Source organism: Raphanus sativus, chromosome 2 (genome assembly GCF_000801105.2).
Source record: "Raphanus sativus cultivar WK10039 chromosome 2, ASM80110v3, whole genome shotgun sequence".
NCBI classification, from domain to species: domain Eukaryota; kingdom Viridiplantae; phylum Streptophyta; class Magnoliopsida; order Brassicales; family Brassicaceae; genus Raphanus; species Raphanus sativus.
The window spans coordinates 13,210,667-13,220,297 of record NC_079512.1 but is presented as its reverse complement, the minus strand read 5'-3'; the positions used below and the strand labels follow the sequence as shown (position 1 = coordinate 13,220,297).

At 46.6% G+C, this 9,631-nt stretch overlaps 1 long non-coding RNA gene across 1 annotated transcript; it reads right to left on the bottom strand.

Moving 5' to 3' along the window:
* Positions 1 to 213: 213 nt before the first annotated feature.
* On the bottom strand, positions 214 to 1,049 carry LOC130508444 (uncharacterized). The gene is made up of 3 exons (XR_008942883.1): positions 655 to 1,049; positions 435 to 523; positions 214 to 304 (listed from the first exon to the last, which is right to left on the bottom strand). It is a non-coding gene; the product is annotated as an uncharacterized LOC130508444 (long non-coding RNA).
* Between the last annotated feature and the right edge of the window lie 8,582 nt (positions 1,050 to 9,631).

Here is a 9,631-nt window from a genome sequence, read left to right as displayed (position 1 = left end):
TAAATAATTGGAAGCCGAGGATGAGCCAGTCTCAGACCATACATCCTGCGTGCACCAGTGGCTAAGAAGCATCAGAAAACAGGCGGAAAGCAGTGACAAAAATAGTGTGATGTCTGTATAAAAAAATAGATGATAAACATTCAGAACACTAAGAACTATAACCATCAAAGGCACGTAAAAGAAAGAAATATCACACCTGTAGAGCAGTTAGTATCCACTTCTTGCCGCGGTATGACATTCTTCAACGCTTTTAATCTCTTTCTTCAGCTAAAAGCTCGTATCTTGTCTTCATTTTATCCATATCCTATACGTTATAGACAATATTTGGCTGGAGTAATATTTTTTTCCTTCAGCTTCCCAAAGTTTCCTAGAGTAATATTTGTTTCCTTAGACCTATTAGTTATATTAAAAAAGGAACTTAGTTTAGTATCGACCTGATTCGATGAGTGTTGTCTCGGAAGACCATCATGATCAATAATAGGTCGGTCGTTAGGACGTCCCTTTCGTTCCTCCTAAGCTTTTGCTGTCATAAGACCAACTCAGCTACCTTACAGAGTGATTCATGATAATGAAACTCAAATAAAAACATAACTAAAATTAAGATAGAGGGTTATCACGATTTCTGAGGATGATGCTAATGGGATCAAGGATTACCTTTTTATACCTAGAGATCCACCGCCTGGAAGAAATCGTAAAAGAGAGGAGAATCAAAGTAATTATGAAACTCTATATCTTGGCCACAATTGGGACTAAATCTGTAAAAATTCAATCAATAGAGCACATTATGGAAATGAAAAAAATTTAAACTATGAATATTCATCAGCCAAGATAAATTCAGGAACGGTAACAGTCATAACGTCGAATCTAATACTCTTCGGTTTACCGGCTTGCTTCTTTTGGATCCAACAATCTTTCCTGAAACCTGATCACAACCTCCAAATTAACATCTCAAGAGAATATCTTGCACTAAACTATATATTAAAGTTGTTTCTCAGCTTGAGTTTGAAGATGAAATCAGCAATGGAGATCGAGGAAGATGATGACGAGAGAAGAAAGTTTGTTATTATTATTCAGCTCAACTCTCTCAACTGTACAAAATGTTCAATATATAGCTGGTTCAGCTAAAGGAAACTTAAACCAGAAATAAATGAATAACCGGAACAAACCGGAGTAACTAAACCATCCTAATATACCCCCCTCAAGTCTGATTCTGCGTAGAAGGAAGAAACAGACTTGACAAAGATAGCCGTTGCAACGTGGAGAGGAAAGGACCAGGATGAAGCGGTTTAGTAAGAATATCTGCCAACTGATTCCCAGACGAGACGTGAAGTGTGATCAGACGACCTGCTTTAATTTGATCCCTCACAGTATGACAATCAATCTCTATGTGTTTCGTGCATTCATGGAACACAGGGTTGTTGGCAATGTGAAGAGCCGACTTATTGTCACAGAAGAGCTTCAGCGTGCAGGTCATGGTAACATGTAAATCACGAAGTAATTGCTGTAACCAGATCAGTTCACAAGTTACCAACGCCAAGCTTCAATACTCTGCTTCAGTACTGCTTCGACTAACCACTGATTGCTTCTTGGATTTCCACAATATAAGAGAACTCCCAAGATAAACGCAAAAACCAGTCACAGAACGTCGAGTATCCTTGCAGGTTGCCCAATCAGCATCCGCAAAAGCATTGAGACAAAGCTCAGAATCCGAAGCATACATCAAGCCTTGACCAGGATTTGTCTTGAGATACCGAAGAACTTTCAGAGCTGCTTGATAATGAACGTCAGTTGGAACCGATAAGAACTGACTGAGTTGATGAACAGCAAAACTGATATCAGGTCTCGTGATGCAAAGATACAAAAGACGACCAATGAGCTCTCTGTACTTCGTCGGAGTAGTCAATAACGTTCCAAGATCCTTAGTAAGATGAAGTGTAGGATCCATTGGAACAGAACTAGGCTTACAACCAAGAAGACCATAGTCATCCAGTAGATTGAGAGTATACTTTCGTTGACAGACCGAGATACCAGAAGATGATCTCGCTATCTCCAAGCCAAGAAAGAACTGAGCTGGACCAAGATCTTTGATTTTGAATTCAGAGCGAAGAAGAGTTTTAAGTTGCAGAAAGCATCATCGTCATTGCTTGCAATCATTATGTCATCAACATAAACTAAAGCAGCAATAAAAGATGAACCAGACGCCTTCACAAAGAGAGTATTGTCAGCAGGAGACTGAACAAAATTATCTCCCAGCAAGACAGAAGACAAGCGTTTGTACCAATGACGACTCGCTTGCTTAAGGCCATACAAGGACTTGCGTAAACGACAAAACTGGATTTGGTGGTAAAATCACTCCAGGAGCAGGCGTATAGCCTTGAGGAAGACTCATATAAATCTCCTCATCAAGATCACCATGCAAGAACGCATTTGAAACATCCATTTGACTTAAAGTCCATCCTTCAATAGACGCCAAGCCAAGAAGAAGTTTCACACTCGCAAGTTTTGCAACAGGGGAGAAGGTTTCCAAGTAATCAACCCCTTCTTGTTGTGTGAAACCCTGTGCAACCAAGCGAGACTTATAACGCTCTACAGTCCCATCTGCATTATATTTGATTGTAAAGATCCATTTACAACCAACAACATTCCTACCTGAAGGCAAAGTTACAATATCCTATGTTCTAGTTTGCTCAATGTTGGGGTCAAAAACGGTTATCTCGAAATCAACGGCTAAGTCTATTTGTCATACGAAAGAATAAGGAAGAACGGGAAGTGATCTAAGTTTGGATAGGCCGAACGACAAGGAATCCGCCTTGAAACTTCAAAGAGCCCGTTCTCTCAAACCGTGAGGACCCAGAGAACGATCAACATATCAAATCGAAGCCCTCGTCGAGACGCACGTGCTGGTCGTAGCCGCCGGGCGGCTAGCCCCCGTGCTGGCCGTGGCCGCCGGCGGCTAGCGCCCGTGCTGGCCGTGGCCGCCGGGCGGCTAGCCCCGTGCTGGCCGTGGCCGCCGGCGGCTAGCGCCCGTGCTGGCCGTGGCCGCCGGGCGGCTAGCCCCGTGCTGGCCGTGGCCGCCGGCGGCTAGCGCCCGTGCTGGCCGTGGCCGCCGGGCGGCTAGCCCCGTGCTGGCCGTGGCCGCCGGCGGCTAGCGCCCGTGCTGGCCGTGGCCGCCGGGCGGCTAGCCCCGTTCTGGCCGTGGCCGCCGGCGGCTACCGCCCGTGCTGGCCATGGCCGCCGGGCGGCTAGCCCCGTGCTGGCTCGGGTCTTCGGATAACGATCTTCGGTACACGAATCCCAGTCCCCGGCAGTCTGAAGTTTGTACTTTGAGTTTTTCTCAAGTCCTCGCAGGACGAATCATCGAGATTCCGTGTACGAAACTCCAGTCCTTACTCCAATCAAAGACCGTCGGAAACACTTCGGAAACTCGTAAGGTATCAACCGGAAGGAAGATCTTAAATTCTTCGTACGAAACAGCGATGGTTATCTTAAGACACCACTCGTCTCAACTCTACGAATGAATGAAGAACTTCCGGAGAGATCGTAGAAAACCACGGAAGTCCTGGAAACGGCCCGAAAGGGAATAAACACGATCGGACAGTCCGTTTACGATTATCTGAGATAGATACGACGATTTACGTTTATCTTTGCATAGCGAGATAAATGCTAAATTTCCGGAAGGATAAATGTCAAATTTCCCGAAGATAAATGTCAAGTTTCCCGATGAAAGCCGACGAAAATGGAAAGAAGCCCGCCTTGCGGCCCAGGAGGAGAATAGACCGTCATAAGAAGGAGTATATAAAGGAGCTTTGGAAGAGGAAGAAAGGCAGAGCGAAAATCATTAAGAGAGAGAGAAATCCGAGATTGGAGACCTAGAAAGCTCCTGTTAGGTTAAGAACTTAGAATTTAGGCGGTAGACTAGCAAGGTAGGACCTAGAACGTCCGGCCGCCTCTCGTTCTATTTTCATCTTGTCCGCAGGCTCCTGTCTCTCTCGGAAGGATCTAACAATCCTTTTACTTAGAGTTCCGCTCATAGAAACCCTAGGCGTTATTCTCGACACGCCCGTTTCTATGACAAACGCTCGTACTAGACGAACTCCGCCAGGCAGTTCGATCTCTTGTTCAAATCTTTCCAACTGAACTACGTCCGACTTGATCCTCGAAAGGGGTACGTAGGCAGCCTTTCTCAAGGTCCAGTCCCAACTCTTAACAAAACCCTTGTTGTACTTAGAGTTCCGCACATAGAAACCCTAGGCATTATTCTCGACATGCCCGTTTCTATGACTAACGCTCGTACTAGACGAACTCCGCCAGGCAGTTCGATCTCTTGTTCAAACAACTCCAACTGAACTACGTCCGACTTGATCCTCGAAAGGGGTACGTAGGCAGCCTTCCTTAAGGTCCAGTCTCAAATCTTAATAAAACCTTTCCGCATTTATTTGATCACTTGTCGTTGGTTGTCGCAGAGAATCCGGACCTTCAGGGAAAGTTAGGTTTACTTAGCTTTCCTCCGATTTAACTTAAATCGACAGTGCGAATTTCGGTTCCCACAGTTTGGCGCTAGAAGGAGGGGAGGTCGGATTCTCTTACTCAAAAACCTACGATTGGTAACAACAGCATGGCCACATCACCTGTCCGCAACATCGTGTCATTCGGGGACAGAGCAACGGCTGGTCAAGCCAAACCTCACGACGAACTCCTCGTTATCAGACTAACGATCCAGGACATCGACGTAGCAAGAATATTGGTCGACACCGGATGCTCGACAAATATTATATATAAGAACACTCTCGAGAGGATGGGAATCGACCTAAGCGCTATCACGGACGATCCCAACCCAATAATCGGACTCTCAGGAAACATCACAATGACCCTCGGCTCAGTCGATCTCTCGGTCAGAGCCGGGAGCGTCACGAAGATGGTGGAGTTTTTGGTAGTCGACGGTCCAGCAGCATATAACGCGATCGTCGGGACTCCGTGGTTAAATTCCTTGCGAGCAATCTGTGCCTCAAATTTCCGACCTTCCTCAGAGTTGAAACAATACAAGGAGATCGTAAAGCGCCGCAAGTCTGCTTGGCCGCTGGGTTAAAACGAAAAAACTCTGAGTCCGAAACTAACCCAAAAAAGCAAGCAACTCACGAACCAGCATCGCAGGACCCTCCAGAAATCTTCTGGCAGTCGCAAAGAGCTGAGGTCCTGGAAGGAAAACGTGAGCCCACTTGCGAACCAGTAATTTCGGTCTGCCTCGACGAGACTAACCCAGAGCGGTGCGTGGAGATTGGAGCCAATCTCCGCAATCTATTGAAAGCAGAACTCACCGCATGTCTCAAGAAGAACTTAACACGTTTGCTTGGGCTGCGGGAGATATGCCGGGAATCGACATCAACGTAACATGTCACGAACTACCCATCGATCCAACTCACAAACCGTAAAACAAAGAGGCGAAAGCTAGGCCCCGAACGGGCAACTGCGGTTAATGAGGAAGTCGAAAGACTCCTCAAAGTTGGATCAATAACAGAAGTAAGATATTCCGACTGGCTCGCCAATCCCGTCGTCGTCAAGAAGAAAAACGGGAAATTGGGAGTGTGCGTCGACTTTACTGATCTCAACAAAGCATGCCCGAAGGATTGTTTTCCGCTTCCGCACATCGACCGTCTAGTCGAGGCACCGCAGGAACAAAACTCCTATCGTCCATGGACACAACCCCCCTCGTTTGGGATTATCTAAGAAAGACTTCGGTAAAATTCATAAAAAGACTTGGTAGTGGAGACGGATTCCTGCCTGCCGTATAAAACGGCTATGGTTAGCTTGAACACCAGTTGCCTTAACTATACGGGGAATTGAAACCTTTCGGAAAAACCAGCGTCACATCGACGGCTTTTTCTAAAGAAAAATCGTAAAAACGTCTAAGGCCCAAGACAGCCCAAAGGGGCCCGAATCACGGCTAAACGACCCACATACGATTTTAGGAAGGATCGAGCCCAAAGCTGATATGACGGTCTGATTACCAAGTAGAGTTTCGACTGAAAATGCTTTTTAGAATTTCTCCTGGAAATCGCGGAGAAACCCCAAACTACTCATGAAAACAGAAAGCATGACTGATCGGGTTACCAATCAGCGTTTCTAATGATAAAATTCGATAACATTTTACGGAACACCTTTCGTAAAATAAATTCTCGAAAATATTTCACGAGACGCTTTTGCATGATTAAACTCGACAACATTTTACAAAACAGTTCCGTAAAATTAACTCGACAACATTTTGTGAAATAACTCTCGTAAAATAAAAGGTCAACAACGTTCTAAGAAACATTTTCTACACAAGGAAAAACCTACGGAAAACAAACAAGAACGCAAAAACACGCACAAGTCGAAGGAACCGAGCAGCCAACTCCGGTCGTGGCCGTGGCCGCCGGGCGGCTAGCCCCGTGCTGGCCGTGGCCGCCGGCGGCTAGCGCCCGTGCTGGCCGTGGCCGCGGGCGGCTAGCCCCGTGCTGGCCGTGGCCGCCGGGCGGCTAGCCCCGTGCTGGCCGTGGGCGCCGGGCGGCTAGCCCCGTGCTGCCGTGGCCGCCGGGCGGCTAGCCCCGTGCTGGCCGTGGCCGCCGGCGGCTAGCGCCCGTGCTGGCCGTGGCCGCCGGGCGGCTAGCCCCGTGCTGGCCATGGCCGCCGGCGGCTAACGCCCGTGCTGGCCGTGGCCGCCGGGCGGCTAGCCCCGCACTGGCCGTGGCCGCGGCGGCTAGCGCCCGTGCTGGCCGTGGTCGCCGGGCGGCTTAGCCCCGTGCTGGCTCGGGTCGTCGGACGGCTAGTCTTCGTGCGTAAGTTCTAGGCCCCGGGTCGTCAGAAATCCGTGTTTTGCGACTTTCGAGATCCCGCAAAACAAAACTCCTTTTCTTGCTCCAAGATTTCGAAGAATCCATAAGACGTCAACGGACAGGAAGACTTCGTATAAAACGGTGATGGTTATCTTAAAACACCATTTCCTCGGCAATGGATCGAAGATCTTTCCGAAAGACTCGACATCCAAGTGTTGGCTAGCCCCCGTGCTGCCTCTAGGCGCCGGACGACTAGCGCACCCGTACTGCGCTGGTTATCGGGCGACACAACATTCGTCAAGCACGGCAAATCCTCGCAAAACTATTCCGACGATAGTCCAATCCAATACTTTGCACCTTTCGTAAAATAATCCTAGACAATACTTCACGAGACAGCTTCTGCGCGACTAAACTCGACAACATTTTACGAAACAGTTTCTGTAAAATTAACTCGACAACATTTTGTTGAAAAACTCTCGTAAAGTAAAAGCTCGGCAATATTTTACGAAATATCATTCGTAAAGAAAAACAATATCATAAGCTTCTTGACCTGACCAGTTCACTCATAGCTTGACGAAATATCAAGTCTCACTCAAGTGACGTCTTGCCAATCATTTTCGCTTGTCCGCCCACCTTAGCCTTCTTCGAGTTTCGCCTACTTCTCCTCCCTTTGCTTCAACGATTCTGCACTATTCCTTCGGGTACATGGTCGATTTAACCAGCAGTACGAGGAAACGAGGATATGAACTTAGGCGAAGACCTTTGACAATAAAACGTTAGAAGACAAAGAGGAACGAACATGAGGCAATCTCGAGTAATCAATGAGACTAAGGTATGTCCGACTTAGAAATTTTTATCATAGGAAAGGGATGGGAACGTCTTGTAAACCGCCGTAAAATTTAGGGAACTTAGGACCTAGGTGGAAGTCTAGCTAGCTAAGTCTTAGGCATTTTCTTCCAGTTTCGTTCTATTGTTCCTTGACTGTTTAGGCATAACGCGCAAACCAATCTAATCTCTCGAAAAACCGAGAAACGATCGCCGCGCATCCTTGGCATACTCTTTCCGCTTCCGTGAGACTAATGGCACGACGGAGAGCTACAAAATTAACGAAATAACCTTCGGTAAAACTTCATGAGTAACCCGAAGCAACTTTCGCCAAAAAAAAAAACCTAAAGTGGAAAATCGTTTCGAAAAGCCATCACCCATAACTTGGAAAACTCCTCTATGATTGGCATGTCTATCTCGACGAACTCTATTCGGCCCTCGGCCAACTACGTCTTTCCATAAAGCCCGAACATGCACTCGACATCGCCATTAAGGACAATCGTCAACTAAACACGATCTTAACGGTAACACAAAGGGTCATGGACTGGTCTTTTACCAACGACTTCCTTGGCTAAACGGCTGAAGTCAGCCTCCATGCCGATCCACAATACTTAGCGACCACCGCTCCAACCGTGTAACGGCTAAAAAAGACAATCCACGATTTGTCGTAAAACGCCAAACGGATATTATGCAAGCAGTTTGTCGTATAACCCAAAATCGGAAATCATACGATAACGAAACTTGATCCTAACAACCAAATGGTTAAACGGAAGATTTTAAACTTATCATCAAATCGATTAAGTTCTATACGCCCCATAAAACGCGGCACGAAAAGAAACGCTCGTAGCAAAGCTCCCAGAGCTATACGAGTCATTCTTACAAAAACAAATCTCAGAAGGCCAACACTTCACGAAACATAGTGAAGTTAGACGCTTCCCCCCCTGGTAAAATTTACGCGACCCTTCGGTCCTAAATCCTCAACACAATTCGCCAACTACTAAACGGCTGCGACAACGGATCCAGTATCCATGAAACGATTATCACATCCAGACACATGTCTCTCATCGCTTACACCTAAATCGCTCTCTAAAAAGTAGCATACGGACCAAGCGACAAAATCACAATCCGAAGTGACTACTCGGATTCTATCCTTAACACTTGACGAAAGTATAAATCAAATCATAAGCGAAAGCCCATAATCCTCTTATGGCATGAGAAAAATAAAATCACAGCACTGCGAGACGTCGCTTCGTGTTCGGATAAACATTTTTCGATAACAAATTTCATACGCCTTCAAACGCATCATTTCGTTGTTGCTGATCACAACAAACGAACTCTAACGTCCTAAACAGACAAGCCACCTAAGGGTTAGGCTCTTTTACATCCGACAAGGATCCATAGCGCGCTACAAAAATCCAAATTTGGTTCAGCACTTCGTAAGGAAGTAGCTTGATTCGGTGCCCAGACAAATCATATAAGCCGATACCACTTCGCGGATTTTAAAACGGTACGAATCAGGTTAAAATCACAAACAGGCAAAACGAAAGCCGATTTGTTCATCGCACAGCCTCAGTCTGAGAGTAAACTAGGTCTGCCCTAAAACCCAGCCTTGGGTATCTTACATCTCATAGGCAAAGCGTCAACGACGCGAGATCCCAAAACTTGTCTCTTCACTCAAGTCCGAACGTTTTCACGAATTTTCGTGTAAATCCGTAAACCGCAGGAAAATCTCGCTTTTACAACTACGGATACGGTGATCGTCAGGGAGGCAGGAATGAGACCGACAACTCACACCCTGCCCCTCTAACTTCGACAACAGAAGTTCTAAACGCAAATATTTTATAAATGCATACCGCGAGTTCATACAACGCCCTAAAAGGGCGGACTCAAAGCCACCACGGCCAGTCCCGAAATCATACATAATGGCCAACCAACGGCCCGAAATGTAATCAAAATAAAAATCTCTAAAGGGATTGATAAACCTAGACGCTCCCCGG